Raw genomic sequence first — 25,007 nt, 5'->3', positions numbered from 1 at the left:
CGCTCAGGCGCGGCGGCATGAACAATTTAAACCGGTTTTCCTTCTCCATAGCCCCGATAAGCGGGGCGGGCGGGCGGCCCCAGCGCCGGCACCTCACGGCGGGCGCTGAGGGCGGGCGCGGAGGGCGGGAAGCGGCGGCGGCCCCTCAGCGCAGCGCGAGCCGGGCGAGGGCGCCGCCTAGCGGAGCTCCCGGGGCGCAGGGCGCCGCCCAGCGGGAGCCGCGATCGCCTCAGGCACGGCCCGGCCCGGCCCGGGCACAGCGGCGGCCGCGGAGCCATCGGCGCGGCGCGGCTTCTTCGTCTTCGCCCGTGGACACCAAAGAGGTCTCGGGGCTGCCGAGGGGCCGGGTGGGTTGTGGTTGTCACCGTAGTCGCCGGCCGGGGGATGGGGCACAGCGGGGAGAGGTCTAGGGGGAACGGGGGGTCCGGCGGGGAAGGGGGGGGGGGGGGGGGGGGGGGGTCCCGCCTGTACGGGAAATAAATGGGGGATCCCCCTTCTCCTGTGGTCCCTCGCTCCCGCAGAAGCGTTAGTGGATGGAGTGCTGTGTGTCGGGCTCTAGCACGTTGAGAGCTCTGGAAGGAGCCAAAGCAAAGTCAAAGCCCGGGGAGCTCAAGGGAGGACAAACCTTCGCAGTGCGGAACGCGGTGAGTCTGTGGGTGCAAGGCAATGCAGGGGCAGGTCCTGGGGGCTTGTCCTGAAGCTGGCACAGCCCCAGCCGATGCGGTCTGTGAGGAGGGGGATGTTGGGGGACAGTTTGGAATAGCTGTGTACCCGGGAGGGTTCAGGGTACAGCCAGGGGTGCTCAGGACTGTCCTGCAGAGCAGGATCCCTGTGCTTCAGGGCAGGTATTGTAATAAGTTAGCTGCTGCGGGGGACAGGAAACAACAAAACCCACCATCTGTTGTACTCTCATCCCCAGAGATGAGATTCTTAACTTGGAATGACTGGGCAATGGTGGCAGTGGAAGCCATGCGGACCCATCGTGGCTTGCTCAGCTCAGCTTGCCACAGTTCTCCTGTCTCCCCCCAGACACCCATGGTAGAAAAGCAGAGGGGAAAAAGCAACACAAAAAAACCCTCTAAAGCCCGCATGTAGCAAAAGGGGAAAAACCACATAAAACAAATACAGAAAAGGTTAAAAAGGCACAAAGCACTTGTGGCTCCCACCTCCCATCCCAGAGACCGCAGAGAGGAGCCGCCGATGCAGGCCTCGCAGAGCCACTGGGTCTGTTGAAAAGCCCGTGCAGCAAAACGGGGAGGAAATGGCATTAGAACTGTCAGCTCCGGAAAGGAGCTGTGTGCAGGAGACGTTGTCCAGTTCCTGCCATCTGCAGAGCTCGCACGTTCCATATGGAGCTGCGAAATGACCAGTGCCCGGGGCTCGGGAGTTTCTGGAGGATAAAACTCACCACCGTGGCCATCATGGCTTCCCGTGGAGCGGGTGCCAGCCACCCTGCACTGCCTGTGGACACTGTGTCTCGCCAGAACTATTTTACAGAGGCGCATGCATCTGTACAGGTTCCATGTCCTGGCTTTTTGTTCGGTTTCCCATGCAGCCGGCATCTTACCGTAATGCCTTAGATTGTAAGCAGCTTCAAAGTGGCTATAACATTTTTTAACAGTCTTTTCAACATGAAAAACAGACTTAAAAGGTAACTTTTCCATCGTTCGTGGGTAGAAGGAACAGAAACAGACCTGCAGACACATGAGATAGTGACTGAGAGGTCTCTGAACCCTGCGGGGGGGGGGCAGTTGCCGCAGGAGCTGTGGTTCCTTCAGCAGACTAATTTTTTTTAAGGAATTTCTAATAAAATACCATGTAAGTAACGATTTTGTGGCTATTTTATCTTCCCCTATTGCCGCAGTCCACAAAAACTGCCCCAACCCATCCCACCCCACCTTTCGATAAAAAAGGTATTTTGTATATTTACTCTCATGTTGTTTTCTGCGCCATAGTAATAAAGTTTGCAACTTCCTTTTATCCTGTTTTATGCCATGTCTTGGTTTGGAAAGACAGGTATCTACCAGGGAAAGCTGGAGGTCCTCTTGGAATGGAGAATGTAAACCCCCTCCTTCTAAATGATTATAATTTTGCAATTAGGGGCTTTCAGGTAAAAATACAAAGATACGGGAATAGGAATAACAGTTCCTTACTAGGAATATTAAAAAATACAAATGTAGTAGTAAAAGAAAAGAAAAAAAAATAAAGATTAAAAAAAAGAAAAATAAGCAAGCAAACAAACAAAAAAATCTTAGAAACCCTGAGAGAGTCAGAAATATGACCTGACACCTTGTTGGTCAGGGTGTTGGAAGCAGTCTAAATAAATCCTCTGGGAGTAGCGGATTTGGTTCTGTTGGAGTAGAGATGATCCTGTAGAAAGAGTCCAGTAGTGGCGAGATGGGTGTGGTCTTCTTCTGGAGTACAGTGGAAAACAGGCTGTCCTGCTGTGCTGGATTGCAGGTTTTATTTAGGTAGGAATCCTTGGCTCCTCCCACTGGGTGGAGCAACTCACAATGGGATGATACAATGCTGTGTTGAGCCTTAATGACACATTAACAGAAGATATCCCCCTGGAGGGAAGATGGGTTGTGGAAGAAATAAAGAACATGGCTCCACCTGGTTTTAACAGCTGATCTATTAACAGAAGGCAGCCCACCCCCTCCCCCCTTGGAATTAAAAGAGAAAAAAAACACTTCTTCAACAGATTTCAACAGATTGGGAATAGAATACATGCTTTTGGTTATATATTGCAACCCAAGGCATCCCGTTTGCGTCATATAAGTGCCCACACACATATTACCTCTTTTTCATTCATCATCTAAGATTTCCCGTATTTTACCCCTTTTTAAAACTCAGTCTGGACGTTACCCCGCAGCCCTGCATGCGTGCTTCCACGCATTTTACTCTCCGCACCGTGAATCTTCCACAGCGTATTTTTTAAACTCAACAGTCTGGACGCTACCCCGCGGCTGCGCTTCCTCACACATGTGCACTTTCGGGCGTATACGCTCCATGGTGCCAATGTTCTGTGGCACATGGTTCACTTCTGCGGCATATTTTTCACAACTCAAGGCTGTAGCTCTCCCACAATTCTCAATCACATCTTCGTGACTCGTTTCGTCATATTTCCACAGTTCTTCAGACCATGCCCTGCATCTCCTCGGATGCAATATATTTCTTGGCTCTCGGTTGTTCCCCACAGCTCAAGGCCATGCTCTTCCATGATTTGACATCATGTCTCCCACATCTCCAGTTTTTGAGACCACTGCTCCCCACATCTCAGTGGACACAATGCATTGTTCGGTCCATGCTCACTCCCACCCAGGAGGTGCCTTCCCGGGAGCTGTGTTTGTTTCTGTTTGTTTCTGCACCATCCGTAACCCTGCGCGCTCCCTGCTCAGGTCCCGTTCCACTGCCCAGTTCTTGTCTTTGTGTATTTTGAAGGCCTGGCTGTAGCAGTAGCCTTTCGCTACTTGGTATATTCGCTGCTTGAATTTCATTTGGCTGCAGGCTGTTAGTTTGCAACTTTGCATATTCTGTCTCTCAAGTCCTCTCTCGGTTTGGCTCGCATCCTTTTCCACAGCAGGCTCAGCCGTCATCTCCCGCGATCGCGTCAGGTTATCAAATACTGTAATAAGTTAGCCGAGACTCCATTTTCTTCGTATGGGAAAAAGCTAATTCTTTATTCACAGAACTTATTTTATACAGTTTTCACAGACCTCGTGTGCAATACCTATTGGCTGGTAGTTTTCTTACTACTTCATGTTTTGGTCAGAAGGTGATTTGTGTGTACATTTAAGATTCAGGTTGTTTACATTTTTCCTTTATGAGTTCTCATGGAACAGATCTTATTGTTCACAGGGATGCACTTATTTTTCAACCCCAGAACAGGTTGTTGTGTTAATGAACCTTTCACACCAAGACTGGTTTTGTGTGGAAACCTGCAAATTGTTTAACTACTTTTAGAAGAAATAACAGGCTAGCTATTAATTTAATAGAGCAGGCCTAATTTTATGAGGCCTTTCTTTTATAATTCTTCTACCTGTCACAATAGACAGGGACTCTGCTGCCTGCCAGGAGCAGCTCTCAGCCAGCCCAGGGAGCTGCTCATAGTGCTGGGGGACAAGATCTGGGTGTTGATGCCTATATAACTTAGATCAAAGTTACAATCTGCTTATAATAGCTTGAATTATATCAATATAACCTGATCTATCTATATAACTTGGTATCAATATAACCTAAATCATAATTTTATATATATGTATATATTTTTAATATATATATAACCTGAATCATAGTTTTTTATACTTATATAACCTGAATCATAACTTTTTATACTTATATAGCCTGATATAAAGAACTTTTTATACAATGTAATGGCTAGTACATAGTTAACTAATTGGTTAATGCTGAATAGACCAAAAAAAAAAGGAAAACCTCACCAGGTGGATAGCTTTAGAGATAGATAAATATAGTACAAAAGAGAAATTGGCAAGTACAAAACAAATTAACCACAAAATGAAGAGTTTAGGCCGGTTAGGACCACCCATAACTGCGCATGCTCTGAAGACAAAGTTGAAAAGTTCAGATGCGAAGAAGACTTTGGAAGCCTTCATCAAAGACCCTCAACGACCCCCAAATTGGGGAGGCACAAGCACAGTGCAAAAGAACTATGTAATAACCATGAGCGTAGTGTGATGATGTTGTAGTGACACGGTAACACTAGGCAATACTTACTGTATAAATATACCACAGCACTTGACAAGGGTGGATGGGTTAGGTGGAGAAATCCCCCTCACCATCAGCACTGCGATAGACAAGTGCCTGCTCTATAGTCATCAGCCTGTCTTTCAGGTATCAGTGTGTAGGGGGTTACCCTGCCAATACACCAGGCACCCACCAAAGCCACTCTATCATTGCCCTCTGCAACTGGATATGGCAGAAAAAATACAGTAAAAGATTCATGAGTTAAGGACTAGGAGAGGTCCCTCATCAGTTACCATCACAGGAAAACAGACTCAAATTAAGGATGCTAATTGAATTTATTACTAATAAAATCAGAACAGGGTAATGAGAAGTAAAATAAATCTTAAAAATACCTTATTCCCATCCGTCCCTTCTTCCCAAGAAGGGAGACGGAGAAGGGGGTTATAGCCAGTTCATCACACATTGTTCCTGCTGCTGGCCCTCTGCTCCAGGATAGGGTCCATCCCACAGTTGGGAGACAGTTGACAGTCTCTCTGATGGAGATAGTTCGCCATGAACTTCTCCCCCAGGAACCCATCACTTGGGCAACAGTACTCCGGAAACTGCTGCAAGGTGGGTCACTCTTCCCCAAGGTCAGTCCTACAGGCACAGCCTGCTCCTACATGGGTCCCCCACAGGACCACAAGTCCTACCAGGACTCTGCTCCAGCACAGCTTCACACGTGGTCACAGCCTCCTCTCTGGCATCCCCCTGCTCTTTCCCACCTTCAGGGGCTGCAGGTGCATCCCTGTACCCTCCTGCCCTCCATGGGCTGCAGGGGCACAGCTGCATTACCATGGACTTCACCATGGACTCGGGGAAATCTCAGCTCCGGCAATTCCAGCAGCCCCTGCCCCTCCTTCTCCACTTCCCACTTGGAGAGCTGTCTACAGAGCTGTTCCTCTCACATGATCTCACCCCGCTCTTCTCTGGCTGCAGTTACAACTGCGCAACACCTATTTGTCCTTTCTTCCTAAATCTGTTACCGCACCATTTCTAACTGCCCCAGCCTTGACCAGCAGCACATCCATCGTTGGAGCTGCTAGGGATTGGCTCTGCCGGACATGGAGGAAGATTATGGCAGCTTCTCACTGAAACCACCCCTGTGGAGGCCTTGCCGCTATCCAGGCATGTTTAAGTACTGGACCCAGGTGTCTCCTCACTCCTAGTACTCCCCTTCAGATTTGGGGGGTACCCCAAAACCACCTCAGAAATGGGGATACCCCAAAGTCCTTTCAGGAAGAGAAAATACCCCAAAACTTAATTGTTGCCTTTAGACCCAAAAATCTCACCTGCTCTGTGCAATAATTTCTTCTGGTGGCATCAAGCAACGCTGGGTGATCTTCGAGGTGTTTTCCAAATTAATAGTTCCATGATTCTAGTTCTCTCTGGCTCATGGGTGTATTCCACAGCCAAATGGCAATGGATTAGGGCAAAGACCAAGATTTTGGGGACAATGGGGTGGAAGCCCCTCCAAAAAAAGCTCTTCTACCCACCCAGCCTCATACTTATAGTATGCCAATATATCTTTTATTTTGGCCATGATTTTTTTTTGATCCATCTTCATCCCTTAAAAACACCCAAAATAAGGGTAAAAATGAAGACACCAAACAAAGATAGGTAAAGCCTCAGCATGTCACTTGGATTTGGGGGGAATTGGGGGTTCAGAGGTATATTCAAGAGGATTTGGGTATCCTATAGGGATTTGGAGTTTCCTCCATCATTTTTGCACTCTAAAGCCATCACTTCAAAACAACTCAATCCCACTCCAAAGTGGATCAGTCCTACCTCAAAATGACTCAGTCTCGCTCCAAAATCACTTGATCTCACAAGGCCCAAAACCCTGAGGAGGGCTGGGGTAGGGATTGGGAGGGGTGGGACGAGGATTGTAAGGGCTGGGATGGGGATTGGGAGGAGTAGGAGGATGGGATGGTGTTTGGGATGAATGGGTTATGGTAAATAGGGCTTGGGAAGGGGATCTTCATGTACAGGAGGGGTGAGGTGGGATGGAGTCTGGAATGAGAGCTGAAGGCTGGGTAAGATGAAGTGATGGGAGGGACACAATTTCTGAGGGGCTTTTGGGGTATCTCCCATTCCTGAGGGGATTTCAGGGTATCCCTATTTCTAGGGTGGTTTGGGGGTACCCCCTAATTCTGAGGGGGAGTACTTGGAGTGCAGAGACACATGCAAGAGTGTCTCAGTTCCCAGTAATGGGGATTTAGAGTGGTCCCAGTGTCAAGGAAGGGGGTACTCCAGGAGCTGGGAGAGGTGAGAGGCCAGGATAGGTGGGGCAGGAGAGTCCTGGAGTCAAGGAAAGTGGGATTCAGGAGCTGGAAAACCAGGGGTGGCCAGGAAGCAGGGGTCCCAGTGCCTGGAAAAAGAGGGTGCAAGGGATAATAGTAGGGAAGAGAAGGGGGGAAAATAGGATGAGGATGGAAATTCCCAATTTTCATTCCCAGTAACACAGGGAGAGGGCAGGAAAATGTCCACAGGGAAACCAATCCCAGAGTAGATCTGGTGGTCAAGGGACAGTGGGAACTGGGAGCAAGGATTTTGGGAATGCGGAACAGTGGGATGGACGTTGCCCGCCCAGATCCAATCCGAGCTCCAGATTCTCAGTGCCTTAAATCTAAGGAATTATAGAGGTGTGATTAAACCTGTGTACAACTTTGTCCAGCACGATTAAGGATGGTAAATCAGAGATAGTTATATAAAAAGGAACTATTTATTATGATAAATGATTGGACAGAGATCTTAATGAGAATTATTTACTACACATAAGTAGTAAAAAAGCTAAAACTACTAGGATAGAATAGTTCACTATATCAAAGGAGTCAAAGAAATTGTATTAAAGTGAGCAAAAAGAAATAATTATTAAAGCAGATATTGATGTAGCTCACCCAGACCAATAACTGTGGACAAAATTTCATTTACTCAAACACTGAGTGGTGTCCCCAGGCAAAGGAGGAACCTCCACACAGTCCTGAAGAGGACTTTCCCCCATGAAAGAGGAGTGGACTTCCAAGGTGTGAAGGATTGGCTGACAGTCATATGTGTCTGGGTCAGTTTAGTAGCTTATCTGCCAAATCTTTGCCTCACTATCAAGATAATAATTTTGGGGTTGATGAGCCAGACTTGATTTAGCATAATTCAATACCAAAACCAACATGACACTGGCTCTCTGTCCACCACTGAGAGCCACATAAATAGGGCATTGTCTGAGTTACTTGACCACATTCCAGGGCAGAAAATCCTGCTACAGCTGGCAAACTGAGAAGTGTCTGAAGGAATAAATCAGGGGATTATAGAAGATCTCAGACTGGTTAAACAGCAGTTTCCCTTTGTGAGCCCATGTTGACTGTGCCTGATACTTGCTTTGTCCTTCTTGGTCCTTTCAACAGCACCCAGTATCACAGACTCTATCAACTTGGGAAAGGACTCATAAAGATCCTTGAGTCCCTGCTGCTTCCAGGACAACCTGAAGTGAAATCATATGACTGAGAGCCTTATCTGTGCACTGCTCAGGCCTTGGCAGGCTTGATGCCTGACCACTTTCTCTCAGGAGCCTGTTCCAGTGCCTGACCAGCCTTGGGGTGAAGAAACTTTTCCTAATGTCCATTCTGAACTTCCCCTGACCCCATCTCACTCCATTTCCTTGTGTCCTGTCACTAATGACCAGAGGAGACCCACCTCTTGTCCTTACCTTCTCCAAGCAAAACAAAACAATGTGATCTCAGCTGCACTTCCTAAGTTTTGCCCTTGAGGCATTTCACCATCTCAGTCACTTTCGTCTGGACACATGCTAACATTTTTGATGTCCTTCTTTTCTCGTGTCACCCAGAACTGCCCCCAGGACTGGAGGTGGGTCTGTCCCAGAGCAGAGCAAAATGGGACCATGCTCTTCCTGGCCTGACCGGAGATGCTAGGCCTCATCCCCCACAGGACATGATGGCCCTTTGGGCTGCCAAGACACATTGGTGATATATATTGCCATCAGCCCAGATCTCTGCAGGACAGGTCTGCAGAATCTCACCTGGAAGGGGCCTTAGCAGGTCTGTAGGTCAAGGAAAACCACCGTCAGTGGAGGAAGGAGAAATGAGTATTGGACTGTTTGTGTTAGTGGGAAATATAGGCCTAGATAGAGACACAGTGTGGATCTCTCCAGGAGCTGATCTTGGGCTCTCAATCTGTCCAGGAGCTGTCCCTGGCATCCTCTCTTCCTTCCAGTTCCCTCTGGGAACAGACAAACAGGCAGACAAATGGTTCTCTCCAGCCCCAGTGATGCTGGCAGGCAGCTTCCACTGTCTCTGTGCTTCCTCCTCATGTTTGGTTTTTGTCAGGAGCTCCTTTCCCATCCATACCATCCTCCCACAGTGTTTTTGGCCTTCCTGTGTGACAAGGTGAGGTATTCTGGAGCTTAAAGACAAGATTTTTCAGCATGAAATAGTTCTTCCCTCTTTTTTGCAGGATAATATCCCATGGAATACTTCTTAGCAGGTCACCAAGCAGGCTGGAGCCTCTTCTCCTGAAGTCCTGCTCTCTGCCTTTTTCCATTCTTTCAAAGCCCTTACCTTTGCTTCCTCACCCCTGACTGTTCCAGTCCTGACCTTGTTTCTATGTGTGATGTCCTGCGAGACACATTGACTCCTCAGTCACTCTTGTCAGAAAAAACTTTTAATAAGCTCCAAAACCTCCTGGCTAGCTTGCTGTTACCTCTTCATCGGATACGGGGATAGTTTAGGCCTCCCATGAGGACTAGCACCTGGAAACATGAGGTTTCATCCAGTTGTTAGATGTTGCAGCAGCCCTCTCAGTAGAAGGCAGAAATGAGCCGAGACACAGACTTCTTGTTTATCACAGCATGAAAAGGCTCCTGGTTTATTCCTCTTCATGGCTCAGCCATCCTGACTCCCAACCATTCACTGACTCTGGTTGCAGCAAGCTCCTGCTGAGGTTTCCCTTGCAGCCTCTGATTGCTGGTTATTTCCTGCTAAACTATGACGACGTGTATTAGTTTGCAGACTCTGAATGCAAGCTTTTACTTAGCTAGGCTGCGGGTTCCAACAACAGGCTCTAACTACAGACCCAGACTGACCCCACAGCAGTGATTCTCTCTCCCCAAGATCCTTCTTTCCTCTTCCTCAATCCTTCAGGATTCTCCTCTCACTAGCTAACCCACTCCCTTTTATCACACTTACCGTTACCGGCTGTAGCTGTGACTCATCAGGGGCAAGGCTGTATTGGGTAATTAACACAACAGTTACTTTTCAGGGGCAAAGTCACCTGTATTCCCTTCTCTGACAGTCAGACAACCCCAGTGACTTCTTCCTTCTTAGGAAGTCTGCAGAGCATTGTCTCACACCAGCCCTCCTGTTGTCCTGCTGTCTCATCCCCACCGCTGCCCACACATTCCTGCTGCTCTCTCACACTGAAGGAATTTCACCCCCAGGTCCAGCCCCCAGGTCCAGACATTCCCATTATGTGCTTCACAAGATTCCTCAATTTCTCCAAGAGTGTTTAGGTCGCAGTATCCATCCAGTAGCCAGCTCCCAGGCTCTTGGGGCTCTCCAAAATCTGATCCAGGCCTATGGTCTCTAAACTAGCTAGATCTCAGACCTCTTTTTACATACTCAGTCTGCTTGGTTTGATATTTGCCGGTGGTTGCCCCCACTGACAGACACACTAACCATTCTTTGTCCCCCAGCCACAGCAGGAAGATGAAAGCACAGACCCCAGCAAGTACCTTTCTTGAAAGTACATTTCCTTATGGGTAGCCCTGACCTGGATGTTCTACTTGAAAAGCACCTTTGAAAATGAGCTGGACCTCTCAGCTTCTCCTCTGCAGTGCTGTGGGGGCCTCCTTGGGGAAGCTGAGAGCTGCTTCTGGCAGGGAGCAGAGTCCTTGCCCTGGCACACAGAACCCTGGAGCACAGGGACCCTGCTCTGCAAGATAGCCCTGGGCACTCCACAGCTGTCCCTGGCAGAAGAAGCCATCCTGTCGGTGCCACAGAGAAGCCGTGCTCTGCAGCATGTCCTTCTCCACAGTAAGGAAACCCTGAGAGCCTTCAGCCACATCCTGGCCATTGCAGTGATGCTTGTATAACTTAGGTCAAAGTTACGAGCTGCTTATACAGCTTGAATTATAAGATATCAATATAAGCTGATATATCTATATAACCTGATATAAACTAAATCATGTCTTTATATATCTATATAACCTGATATCAATATAACCTGAATCATAGCCTTTTGTACCTATATAACCTGAATCATAACTTTTTATACCTATATAGCCTGGTATTAAGAACGTTTTATACAATGTAATGGCTAATATGTAGTTAACAAGTTGCTTAACACTGAATAGACAAAAAAGAAGAGAAAAATAAATCACCAGGTGGATAGATAAGTACACTACAAGTGAGAAATTGGCAAATGTAAAGCCAATTAGCCACAAAAAAAAAAAAGAATTTAGACCAGTTAGGACCAGACAGACCCGGGAACACTGTAACTGTGCATACTCTGAAGACAAAGTTGAAAAGTTCAGATGCGAAGAAGACTTTGGAAGCCTTCATCAAAGACCCCCAACGACCCCCAAACTGGGGAGGCACAAGCACAGTGCAAAAAAACTATCTAATAACCATGAGTTCATACTAAGTCAATTAGTTCCAGCATGGCTATGATGATGTTGTAATGACACAGTAACACTAGGCAATACTTACTGTATAAATATACCACAGCACTTGACAAGGGTGGGTGAATTAAGAGAAACCTCCCTCACCACCAGTGCTGCAATAATCAAATACCTGCTCTATAGACATCAGTCTGTGAGGATTTCTTTCCAGCCTGTCTTTCCGGCATTAGGAGCAGGGTGTGCCAGGACACCCGAAGGGGAAATTCTGGTTGTAACCACTCAGCAGTGGTAGTTTAGGACTTTTAAAAATGACCCTATAATATTGGCTTTTGCGTTTATATATTAGCTTTTGCATGTTGTTATTGATTGTAAGTATTCAGATATGATGCAACTTATAAATCCTTTTAGCTGCTTGCTAATATAACAATCTATCATTTTAAGTATGCACCATATACATTGAAATAGTAGTGTGATGAATATATTATAGCTATGTATACACCATATAGCTTATAGAAATAGCAGTGTAATGAATGTATTATAATGTAGGCTGTGAAAAACAAAACTTCACTCTTAGACTATTTTCAGAAGTTTAATAAAAGAATAAAAAAGGACAATGTCCAGCACTGGGGTGTTCCTGGCTATTGGCCAATGAACACAGCTGTAAATTAAGGCAGTGTTATCTATATACTGTTACTTTACTGAGGTACATATATATTAATAAGTTTCATGCTTTATTCAAAACATTCTTGGGAGCTTTTGATGTTGCAGGAACTTTCTTTTGTTTTGGTTTTTCACTCTGACTTATCTGCATGACATCCTGCAGCCTAGGTCAATATATTTTATTCCTTCTTGTGGTTTCATCCTGCTGCTTCACACTTCCCTGGTAAGAGGAGTTAACAGGTTCTTCACAAATTCTCCTCTAGTGCTCTGGTTTGTGTCACTGTTATCACTTGGAGAGGTCAATCAGCAGATGTTGGAAACAACATAATTGCTTTATACAGTTTTCTCAGTTACATAGAAGTATTTTAACATTTTATGTTTGGCTAAGGCCTTCAGTAGAATACATTCATTACACCATTATTTCTATAAGCTATAAGATGCATACGTAGATATAACATATTCATCACACTACTATTTCTAAGGGCTATACAGTGCATACTTGGAATGATAGATTATGTTTTATTGGCAAGCAGCTAAAAGGGGTTATAAGTTATGCTATATTTGAGTACTTACAATCAATAACAACATGCAAAGGTTCATACATAAATGTGAAAGCCAATATTATAGGGTCATTTTTAACAATTCTTCCCCTTTGTCTTTTTTACTGTATTTGGCTTGAGCTACAACTTTCGAACTTCTGCGCTTTTGGCATTCTGACACCTTTCATAGATCTTAAATGCCTTCTCTAGGTTTTTATCATCTTTCATTTTTCTCAACACCATAATTTTCTGCCTTTTTTCTGTGGTTTCCGACTTTCTGACAGTTTTTTATGGATGGCTGGGCACTGTCATTATTTGCATATTTTGAACCACATAAGTAATTAATCGGATAAGCCGTGGGATTAAACATGGAAGAAAAATTAAACTTGTTATTCCACACAGCACTACAAATTTTGCTGTTTTCCACCAGGATATTCTAAAAAAAGTCTTGTAACTATCCTTTATTCATTATAGAGTCCCATCTTTGGACCGATACATGGGCTATTTTCCAGATATTTCTGGCTATATCCAAAACTGCATCCCCATTATCATCAATTTGTAGACAACAATCAGATGTGCTAAACTTTCCTCAAAGCCCTCCTTCTTCTGCTAATAAATAATGCTAACCAATTTTGATGCACTGCTGCTCTGGTTTGTCTTTGCTGGCTGGCTATTAATTCCATGGCCCCAGCTGTTTTGTTAGTTATGATTTCCACAACTTCTTGGAGTCTTACGATGTGATTTAACACATAAATTGGGGTTCAATATCCCCAGCTCCCATCTTGTGCCCAGATGGCTGGACCATATGTCTGTATTATTCATTCAGGACTCTTCATTGCCCCACTTTTAGTATCCCCTGATTTCTCTGATTAGTTCTCTCTTGTTTCTTTTTAAAGCATCATACATCAGTATTCCTAAATTATCTCTGTTTTGGTTTGGTAACAGAAAAAATCCCAGTTGTATAATTCCCAGAGAACAACTTCATTTCTATAAGCGAGGAAGTTTTGGATAAGCCCTTTTCCCACATATCCAGAATAAACCATTGAGTGCTTTCTAGTTCTCATTTCTCTGGTTATTCGTGGTTTCCCAAAATTTAGATATTTTAGGGATCCCATAATAGGGGGGGGAGGTTCTCAGGGTCATTACACAGGAAAAGTTCAATTCTTTTTTTTCATATGTACAATTTTTTCCTCTCCTGGGTCCAATATTGTGTTGGTTTTTCAGGGACTCACCATGTGAAAGTTCCATTATGAACTTTTTTTTCCTGTTTTTTTATTTTTTTTTAAGGAGGTTTGTTCTAACCTGTCCAGGAATTCTTTTCCCATACACCAGAGGCACCCCTCTCCTATTATTTGTGAACTTAATATCCACCGCTCTGGTCAGTTTTCTCCTTTCGTGTTAGTCCTGCACTTTTGAGAAGTTCAACTGGGCCTAGGTTACTATCTTTCCATGGCCAGTTTTTGGACATTAAAGCTCCCTCACACACCCAGCAGCTGGTAACATTTACTTCGTTACTAATTCTTTCTCGTAGATCTACAAACAGGTTCTTTCTTAATTTTGGAATTTCTATTTTGTTTTCTAGTTGTTGTCTGAGGTTTCCATATAAACCTCCATGGGGTGATAGCTCTGGGATGGGTTGCTAATTCTTTCTCATAGATCTACAAACAGGTTCTTTTTTAATTTTGGAATTTCTATTTTGTTTTCTAGTTGTTGTCTGAGGTTTCATCTAAACCTCCACAGGGGGTTAGCTCTGGGATGGTTTGCTCTATCTGTTTTCTTTGTTTGCTTACTATTATTTGCTCCCATATTAAGTCTTGCATCAAATCTTGTTCCTTTTTCCGTTCTCAGGTTTGACCTATGGAGAAACAAACCTGTTTGAACCTAGAACCTATGTAACCCCATACATTCAGCCATTCTGCGGGCAGGTGTCTACTTCAGATGAATTAGAACAGTGGTGGCTGAGGAAGGTATAAAAGCTAAAATAAGACCCTTGAATTTTTTCACCGGTCTGTTGCATTTGTGACATGGATCATCGGAATTCCCAAGAGGGAAAAAACTAATGAGGAGTAGTAGGAATCCAGTATAACGTGCACCCCCACATTCCGTGCCTTATGGGACTGCGGCCCACACATGTATCATCTTCTTGGTGGCAAGTATAGTGGTTAATCTGGTCTTGCGTCCTTATCTCCTTATCACAAAATTATGTGTGTCACCTGCTTTTATTGTGGATTTTTATTGTTCCTTAATCAGCCAGCCCTTTTTAATTTCACTTGTACAATAGGACTTTATTACCTCCTCATCATATGGAGTTGTTGTCTGCACTCAAAATATGGTCCCTGGTTTTGATCCCGCTACAACCTCCCACTCAGCTTCTAACAGCTCATGAGTATTGGGAGGCATCCATTCACGTCTACAGCAGAGTGTTAGAATTGGTATTTGCCTTCGATTGGTGTTTTGAACGTTCTCCTTTCTCTCAACAAATTTTACGACACGCTTGCCACCTGGGGGAGCTACAACACCGTAGCTGGCCACGATTTTTACAGTGACCACCTTAGATATCTTGCCTCAGGGTGTTTCAAGCAGGGTATGTGACCAGGAGTAAATCCGGGAGCTGTTTCACTAGGGAGAGCTGATGAGGTTTATTTTTGTAGGTCACGGGCCAAAGTAAAAGCTTTCGGATTTATGGACCCAGTGTTTGTTAATTTATAAAACTCTGAACCCCCTGATTGGGGAGGTAGTAAAATTACTGCCCCAGAGTTTGGAAAGCCTCTGGCCTTTGGGAATACAAAAGAACCGATAAAGACTACAGAGAACTCTCCCTTAGTCTGGATTGATGTGTGGTTGTCCGTAGTTTACTTGCCACATTGAGTCTGCATGTTTTGTTTTAGAGTCATTTTCACTCCTTCTGCAGAGGTGATGATCTTTCAATTCTGGGGTTTTTCTGCTGATCCTTTTATTCTGCTAGCGTCAGTCCAGCTTTGCTCCACAGTTCATACAGCTGATTCAGTGGTGAGCAGAAGCCGAAATGGACTTACCCATTGGGGGTTAAAGGTTGGTCTTTTCCATGATTTAACCATTACCCCAGGACTGACATTATGAATTTTGAAATCTAGGGTAGAAGTCTGTGGGATTCTCCCCTTTTCCAACAGATCTTCTAAAGCTTGTGCTATAGACAGGACATATTTCTTTACACTGTCCTGCCCTTCTTGAGTGGCAATGCTATTTGGTGAAATCAAAAAAGGTAAAATAAACATCATTTTATAAGGTGAAATCCCTAAATCTGATCTGGGCTGTGTTCTGATACTTAACAGGGCTAGGGGTAGGCATTTAACCCATGACATTTGAGTTTCTACCATCAGTTTAGTCAGAGTACTCTTGAGAGTTTGATTCGTCCTTTCAACATGCCCCGAACTTTGTGGGTACCATGGAGTGTGTAATTCCCATTCTACACACAGAGCTTGGACCACCTGCTGTAGTACTTTTTATGTGAAATTGGTTTGAGTTGATGTTATTTACTATTCCATACTGGGGAATGATTAGTTCTAAAAGATTTTGCTTACCACATTGTCAGTGGCTTTAACCGCTGGTATTGCCTCTACCCAGAGGGTAGATATGATATCGAGAACTGATCACTTAGCACAATGAGTCTTATTATGCATGCCTTCTAATCCTTTTTTGCCAGTTTTTGCCAGGTTTATTTAATAACTGCCTTCCATCACATAACACCCACTCCTCTTTATTGTTCTTTTTTGCTCCTATTTCTAGGAATTTTCTCTCTTCTGTTTCACTGAATATTGGTACATCCTAAATTTCTCCTCTGGAGGTTAGGACCATCATTGTGCTCTCTTCTTCAGACTCAGCTGCAGTTTTAGCCTCTAAGTCTGCCAAGTTGCTTCCCCATATTTCTAAGATGGTTCCTTTCTGGTGTCTCCAAACGTGTACAACAGCAATTTCTTTTGGTTGTGTCAGGGTCCCACTGTGCTAATTGTATTCCCAAGGGTATATTGGGGGGATTATCCATTGATGCTTTCTGATTTCCCCTTCCTCTGAGGGCGTTTTCCTTGCTTGCTTGATGTCCCATTCTTACCAGCTTATCCCAACACCTCCCACACAACCTTTTTGTTTTTCTTCTTTGCTTAGCTTTCACACGAATTTAACTCTACACTCTTCACAGGTATTTTCCCAATTCTCTTCAGATATATTCCAAATCCTGGAACCCAAATATTGTATTCCACACACTACTTTGATTATTTCTGCCTTTTGTGACTTAGCCTCTGCTTCCCTCCAGGCTTTTCCTGTCCTTAGGCTATTTACTTCTTCGTGTCCTACAGAGATCAAGAAGTTTAATGCCTGATATCTATTTCTTAATTCTGCCCTACTATGCTCCTGGCAGCAGGCAGTTTTGCTTGAGAGCTTCCTGCAGCCCCACAGTCTTTTCCAGGAGCTGCAGGTATGGCTCTATGACATTGAGGATACCCCAACACCATCCCTCCTCCGTACCACCCCCACCCCAACCAACACCTCCCCTGCAACATCCAGGGTACCTGACACCCCACCCTGCTTCCACCCCAAATTAATGCCTCCCCATCCCAAGTAACACAACCGTGACATGGAGAGGACCCCAAAATCAGCTGGGGCATGCTACCTGCTCCAATTAACCCCTCCCTCACCCGAATTAATGTGTCCCCCACATCCATCTCCAACACCCCCAATCCTCTCGGGCCTCTCCCCCCAGGTACCACCTAGCTGCACAGCTTTCACTTGGAGATGTGCTCTAGGAGGATCAGTGTTGACATCATGCAGGTGTGAAGGGGGGAGCAGGGATGAGTGGCAGGGTGGGGGTTCCTCATGCTCATGTGACCCTCCCCACCAGGGCCAGCTGATGACAGGGTCGGTGGGGGCTGATAACTGGGTGGAGGCTGTTAGAGCTGCAAGAGAATGAAACATTCCTGCCCAATCCCCACCTAAATGAGAGTGGTCCTGAAGGTTACCTGGGTGGGAAGTGTTAATTAGGGGAGAGGGGTTGATTGGGGGTAGGGGAGGGATTACATGGGTAGGGGAGCGATAATAAGGAAGAGGAGTTGGGGGAGGTTTGAATGTGGTTAGTCACAGAGGGGTCGGGGAGAGATCTTGGGGGAGGAGGAGTTTTGGGGAATGGTCAGTTTGGGTGGGATGGTTCAGAAGTGGTTGGAGGTGGAATCATGGTGGTGAGCCAGGACCCTACCAGGGACCAGGCTGACTATGGTGGCCCCATCTTAGGGCCATGGGGAGACTCAGGAGGAGTCTCCCCAGCCTGAGGACAAAGTCATCATGATGACCCCAACCCAACCATGGTGACTCCATCCCAAGGCTCAGAGTGACCAGGTCAGTGCACCTAGGTGACCACCTTGACCCTGGTGGCCCCAGTCCAGGGACATGGGGTGACCAAGGTGGCCTCCACCTTGGGAACCAGGTTGACCCTGGTGACCGTTGTCCCCCCCTCCCCCAGGCTACTTGGTGGCCAGGCTGCACATCCTCCCCCATGTGCTGGTGGCTGCAGCTGCACCCATCACCTCCACATTGGGCAGATGGTCCTCTTTGAGGTGCCCAGAACTACTGGGGACTGGCAAGTGCTGCTGACCCCTGTTGGGGAGCAGGTATGGTGGGGACAGGGTCCCTCAGGTGACACAGATGTCCTCTCACAGGTGGGGTCTTTATTCAGAGCAACCCTCTGTGCCATGGGGGAGGGTCCCATGGCTGTCTGCACCCTCTCCCAGGTGACAAACTTCACCCTGCAGGTGGGGTCCTACTTTAGGGAGGGCCCCAAAGGCATGCCTACCCAGTGACATAGATGTCCCCCCACAGGTGGGGTCCTATTTTGGGACCACTTGCATGCCGGACCAGGGTGGGGTGACAGTGGCATTGCTGGTGTGTAGAAATTGCTTCCTCCTGCTGCTGAGGACTCCAGGACGGTGTAGATAAATGTAGACGAGAGATCTCTGAAGTTAGGTTTTAGAAGATGAGGTTTATTGTAAGGGATGTGAGGCCTTGCTCTGAGCTGCCAGGCTGCAGCTCGTGGCAAGGCCTAGGAAAGTGGGGGAAGGGAGAGGCTGGGAGAGGAAATTCCAAGAGAGGAAAGTCCTCGGGGAAGGGTGCAAGCAAAGAGAGCGAAGAGCAAAGAGGCCGAGCCACCTTCTCAGCCCCCTGATAAGGGGTCTCGAGGTGGGCTGGAACAGACTTGTGCCAATGGGGTTACAGATACCTGATACTTCAGGGGAGGGGTACAGGTGTGGGATGAACCATTGAGGGGTGAGACAGAACATTCCATTGACCTCTGGGTCTGGCTGCAGGTAACCTTCAGATGGTCACATAACTGTTTTCCCAGACATCCAGTATGTAATACATCTCAAACATCAAAACTTACTTTCAATTCTATCTCACCTACAGGTTTCTCATTCTCAGAATAGAGGCAATCATATTTATAGGGTTTTTTGGCTTCTTCCTCCCCAACACTGGTGGAGGCCCCCAGCCACTCCAATGGGTGGCAGGGAGGACAGGTGTCCTGTATACAGGTGGAAGGAGATAAGGGGACACCACCCCTTGGGCCACCACCAACCCTAGGAACACAAAAAGTGGGGGTAAGTTGCTATGGGGAGACACCAACCCAGGGGTATTGGGTGACCACGGTGACCTCAAGCCAAGGACCATGGAATGGGGGTGATCAGTGTTACCCCAATCTGAGGTCCATGGGACTGGGGTGACCAAAGTGATCCCCCTGATGTCCTTGTTCCCCCAGGATGCCCTGCATCCCTCTGGGCAGCTGTGGGGTGCCCCAGGTCACGCTTTGGGCTGTTTTGGGGCGTCCTTGACCACCCTGGGAGACATGGATGGTGAAAACCTGCCCAAGGTGGCTGCAAGCCCCAGTGGAGGACAAGGAATGTGGGGCTGTGTTGTAGACAGGTAGAAGAATTACAAAAGAAAGGCCTTATGAAATCAGGCCCCGCTCTGCTAAAATTGCCAAAGCTGGCCTATCATTTCTTTGAAGTGCAGCGAATGAGCAATTTACAAGTTCCCATGTGAAGCTGTTTTGAGAATGATAAGTTCCTTTAACACACTCTATTCTGAGAGTGAAAAACAAATGCGCCTGTGTAAGCAATAAGACTTGTCCCATGAGAACCCACAAAGGAAAAATGTAAACCTATGTAGAGAGAGAAAATTTGATAGACATATCAATAGCCCTTACCGACCAATGAACTGAGTTTCACTGTATTGCTGACCAGTTAGGTTTAACACAGTGCCTTCTGATATTTCCTATAAGAATGAGTTTTGTGAATAAAGAATCTGCTTTCTGCATGAAGAAAACAGTCTTGGCTGATTTATTCCAGCAGGGCCATCTACATATTTTGTGGTGCCCTGGGGGAGTGGAGTCCTTCCTCCAGCAGGCAGGACCTGGGGAATGAGGGGGATCAAACCACCCTACTGCAGCCCCCAGCCAGTCAGAGCATGTCTTGGCGATAACTGATCAGCTGCTGGGTGGATCTGCATCTCTCAGTGCTGCCCACCTGTGTTGCATTGTGCTCTGTGTTATTTATTTTCATACTGTATTTTATGTTATTTATTTTCGTTATAGAGGTTTGTTCTGTACTCCCCTGTTCTCCTGAGAAATGTTGTGTTCCAAAGTTTGTCCCTGTCCCCCTTCCCTGTCAATCCTCCCATATTTGTCCCAGTCCCCTCCTATGGGCCCTGCCTGTCATTTGATTGTTCCTCCCAGCTTCTGGAGAGTTCAGGTAAAGGACATCAAGTGATAGGGCAGAAGCCAAGGAGGTTCTTCCCTTTATGTTCTCATTGGTTTCTTTGAATGGTCCTCCAGCCCTTTTCTACTCCCACCTTGTCCCTCACTGGATGTTGGTTTATCTCCTCCCTTAGTCCCTCCCATGTATTTAATCCCGGAGCTCACCACCCCAGGCGGCTCAGCTAGAGAGATTCCCTAAGATTCAGATGTCCCTGAGTGGGACTGGATAAACACCTTGGACTTTTCCCTCCAACTGAGTCCAGCTCCTTCCATCTTCGGTGAGGTCTCTCCCATGATAAGGGAAAACCCCCTTTGCTGCTCCTCTGGTTCCCAAAATCCAGAGGAGTGTTCCCCAACGGACTGCTGTGTCAGAGTGTGATCGCGGCACGCAAAGCAATCACGCGGAGACCGGAGATTTGTAGGGCAGAGTTGCTCCTCAGAGAGAGCCCAAGGCCAAACTAAGGCCAAGAGCTCCTCTGCCTATTTATTTCTTACTTTTTATACATTCGTGGGTCTGGTTGTGGATTGGCTTCTGGGGTTATCACCTCTCAGCCCAGTGGCCAGACCAGCTGTCAGTTACAATTGTTTTCAGGTTAGAAATATGTAAACAAAGGACAGGGAATAAAAATAAAAAAGGTTTGTTTGTGTTACCATGTGTGAGAAAAGCGAAAACTACTCCTAATGTTGTGCAAAAGCTAAAGAAACTGATTCCATCTTATGAACAATCAGAAGGCTTTAAAAAAAACTCAGAAAAAACAGGAGGGTGACATCAGAGCTAGCCTGGGTGGATGGAGCGCTGCTCCGAGAAGGCGCAGCGACATACCTGGAACACATCTGCCGCCCGCCTTGCCCCCAGCACCCCCTGGGAGCAGAATTTGGGGAAGAGGGAGGTGGGTGTGCCCCGGCCAGGCCCCCCTGCCCTGTCCCAGCTGGGGCGGGTGCTTGTGCGGCTGGGAGCCCTCGGGACCCAGCCCTACCCAGGCACAGCTGATTCAGCCTGCCTGCACTCTGCGCTGGTCTGGACTGGTGCTCCCAGTGCCACATAGGGCAGGGCCACGGGGAACCCCCATGACACAGCACCACTGCTTTTGGGGTGTCAACACCTGCCCTGGTGCTGGGCCCATACTGGTGGTGCTGGGAGCCCCTCCAGCTGCAGGCAAGGGGCTCTCGAGTGAGTGGGGAGGTGGCGGAAAAGCCCAAATGGAGCTCTGGGAGGAGCTGGGACCCCTAAAACTGAATAGGGGAGGGGAGTAGGATCCCCAAACCAAGTGAGGGGGGCAGGGAGGACTAGGGATTTGTGAGAACGATGGGAAAAAAAGGGAGAAAGCGAGAAATAAGTGGGGAAAAGGCAACGTGGGACCCTCCATGCCGAGAACAGGAGAAGTTGGAGATTGGGGGAAAGATATGAAAGATGTGGAAGAAGAGGGAAAAGTGTGTGGGATCCGAATTTGACTTAGGTGGCATCTGAGCCCCAAACCAAGCACAAGGCGGCTGGGACCCCAAAATAGGAAGGGAATGGAACCTCCAAAACTAAGTGTGGAGGAGGCTGAGGATTGGGGTTAATGGGAAAGGAGGGGGAGAGGGAGAAAGAAGGGAGAAGGGGAATTGGTACTCCCAAGCTGAGTGTGGAGGATGGCTGGGGATTTGGGGGGTGATGGAAGAGGAAAGAAAATAAGGGCCTGGGACCCCCAAACAGAGTGGGGGGGGGGGTGGGAGCCTCAATCAGAGTTGGCGGGGATCGGCTGGGAGCTCCAGACTGATTGTGGAGGTCATGCCGTGATTTGTGTCACTCTCCACTCAGGTGTATTCTAGAAGATGGGAAAGATGAACCTGAACCTCACTGACCAGGTAAGGTTTGTGACAGGCTCACCTACGACCAGCAACAGTGCGTGCACTTAGACAGTGAGGTGGGATACTGCGTAGGGGTGTTCCGTTTTGGGGGCGAGTTGCCAGGAACTGTAAGAGCTAGCCGGAATTCCAGGAACAGACTCGGGCTGCAGTGCACCGGTGTCAGTACAGCCACAGGAGGCTCGCCCTGTTCTTCCTGAATCAGGTGAGCATGGGGTAGAGCGTGTCCCCTCAGCTCTTCCCTTGGGAACGACCCTGGAGCCCCTCAAGACCTTCCTGGAAATGTCCTACAGCACCTCAACCCTCCTCATGCCTATCCCATGGCTTCCTATCCCGCCCTGTGCCCACCTCGAATGCCTCACCCCTCTCTCTCCCCATCCCTTTGGTCTCCTGCCCCATCCACAGTCTCTCCCCTCTTTTCCCATGCCTCCTGGGGCTCTCCCCATCCATGCCAGTCAATTCCAATCTGTTCCCTCTTTCTCAGTGTCCCCACTCTTGTCCATCTCGGCCTTGCCATTGAGCTCCCAGCCCCAAGTTCAGTCAGATCGCTCACAACTGATCATTAGTTGCCAGGCAGACACTCAGCACCCGGGACCCTGGGGTCTGCAGCCTCCCAGCCCAGTTCCAGTCCCTCCCAGCCTTTTCCAGCCCATTCCCAATGTCTCCCCACTCCACTCCCTTCTCTTCTAGTGCCCTCCCAGACCATCCCAGTCTCCATGCTTTCTCTGTGCCTTCCAGTGTGTCCATTTCCCTGGTGCCCCCGAGCTCCCAGCTCAGCCCTGGCAGCCTGTTCTGCTGTGTGCTGGATTTCTCCCCTGCCCAGGTGCAGGTGAGGTGGTTCCAGGGCACGCAGCTCACAGTGACACTTGGTGGCTACCAACATGGTCCCCTATGGGGACTGGACCCAGCAGCTCCTGGTGCTGCTGGAAACCTGTCTGTCCTAGCTTAACAATGTAAGATGTGCCCCAAGTATGTATTCTATCACCATCTACATGAGCTGTTGAAACTAGGTTGGGCAGTGTTTCTCTTGCTGCTTCTCTCCAAACTATCTTCTGTTAATGGCCCATCAATGCCCTGCTGCATGACTCATAGGTAACTCCCTCCAGGAGCTGTCTCTGTTTAATGGGCAATCAAGGACCCATTGCAAGACTTATAGAATGATATCAGCCCACTGTTAGATGCTCCACCCAGGGGGAGGAGCCAGGCATTCCCACCTGGATATAATCTGGGATTTGGGACAGCACAGGCAGCCTCACCCACTGGATTCCCAGGGAACAAGAGCTACCAGACCTTTCTATGGGATCCCTGCTTCAACAAGACCACTTCATCTGGACTGCTGCCACCACAGTGTCAGGTTGTATTCTGACTCTGTCAGTGATATTTTTGTACTATTGCATTTGTTTCGTTTTTCTTGGATTTTTTTGTTGGTTTTTTTTTGTTTTTTTTTTTTTTTTTGTCCTATTAAATTGTTTTTCTGACTTGGAGTCTCTCGCTGGTCTTGCTTTCATTCTAGCAAGCTGTCTCGGGTTGCAATATGTAACCAAAAGTGTGTATTCAATTTGCTACCTGTTGAAACCAGTTGGGGAGGTGTTTTTCTTTATGTCTCATACAACCCACTCCTCATAACTCTGTGGGGGAGGGACATGTGCCTTCTGTTAATGAGCAAGCTGTTAAAACCACAGTGTTCTTTATCTCTTCCATGACCCATCCTCCCTCCAGGGAGATATCTTCTGTTAATGGACCATCAAGTCTCACTGCATGACTGATAAAATTACATCATCCCATTGTGAGATGCTCCACCCAGCAGGAGGAGCCAAGCATTCCTACCTGGATATAATCTGAGATTTGGAACACCACAACGGCCTTTTTCCACTGGATTCTCAGGGGAGGACAAGACCCTTCTATGCCACCACTGGACCTTCAGAGGAAGACTACATCCTACAGAATCTTGCTTCAACAGAACCACATCTGTCACTCCAGGAAAACTTGACTGGACTGCTACCAACACCCTGACCAACAGGGTATCAGAACATATTCTGACTCTGTCAGTGTTTTCTTTTTTGTTGTTTGTTTTTTTGTACTACTACTTTTTTTTTTTTTAATATTCTTAATAAAGAACTGTTATTCCTATTCCCATATCTTCGACTCAAAGCCCCTTCATTTCAAAATTATGATAATTTGGAGAGAGGGGGTTAACATTCTCCATTCCAAGGGGAGCTCCAGCTTTCCAGGGTAGACACCTGTCTTCATAAACCAAGACAAAACCCCTCCCCTGATGTGGGGGTCACCTCCAACTGCCAGGTGGAGCACATCAGCCTGGAGCACCCCCTGAGCCAGCACTGGGGTACAGCCTGCCCCCACAGTGCTGGGGAGAGAGAGGAGGAGGATCCCTGCCCTGACCCCCCCATGCTGAGTTTCCCCCCCTGGATGGAGAGTGTTTGGGGTGGTCGTGGGAAAGTTGTGACGCTCAGTGAGGGGTCACAGGGGTGTTGATGGGGGCTGTGAGGGGGTTTGGGGAGCCTGGGGGAACCTGGGAGGGGGTTTGGGAGGTCCTGGATAGGCCTGTTTGTTTATGGGTAGGGTCCTGGGGTGGTCCTGGAGGAGCTAGGAGAAGGTTTAGGACTATTCTGGGTGACAATATGTGGGGCTTTGGAGAGTTCTCTGGGAGGACTGTGGGGTTGTTTGGAGGGTTTTAGGAGGAGGCTGAGAGACTGTTTGGAGGGTCCTGTTGGGTCTTGGAGGTAACTGGGAGAGAGTTAGGAGGTCTTGGAGGCTTTTGTGGGGCTGTGGGGTGGTTTTAAGGGTCCAGGGG

The 25,007-nt window shown here is 47.4% G+C and overlaps 1 long non-coding RNA gene across 2 annotated transcripts; it reads left to right on the top strand.

The window, feature by feature from the left end:
• Positions 1 to 247: 247 nt before the first annotated feature.
• Positions 248 to 24,333, top strand: LOC120764786 (uncharacterized). 2 transcript variants are annotated; one of them, XR_009208579.1, is made up of 3 exons: positions 248 to 323; positions 522 to 644; positions 22,149 to 24,333. It is a non-coding gene; the product is annotated as an uncharacterized LOC120764786 (long non-coding RNA). The 2 variants fall into 2 exon arrangements; XR_005704276.2 differs by having other exon boundaries at positions 253 to 347.
• Positions 24,334 to 25,007: the final 674 nt, after the last annotated feature.

Source organism: Hirundo rustica, chromosome 37 (genome assembly GCF_015227805.2).
Source record: "Hirundo rustica isolate bHirRus1 chromosome 37, bHirRus1.pri.v3, whole genome shotgun sequence".
Taxonomy (NCBI): Eukaryota; Metazoa; Chordata; class Aves; order Passeriformes; family Hirundinidae; genus Hirundo; species Hirundo rustica.
Note: the sequence above shows the minus strand (reverse complement) of the source record. Positions and strands in the feature narration are given on the sequence as shown.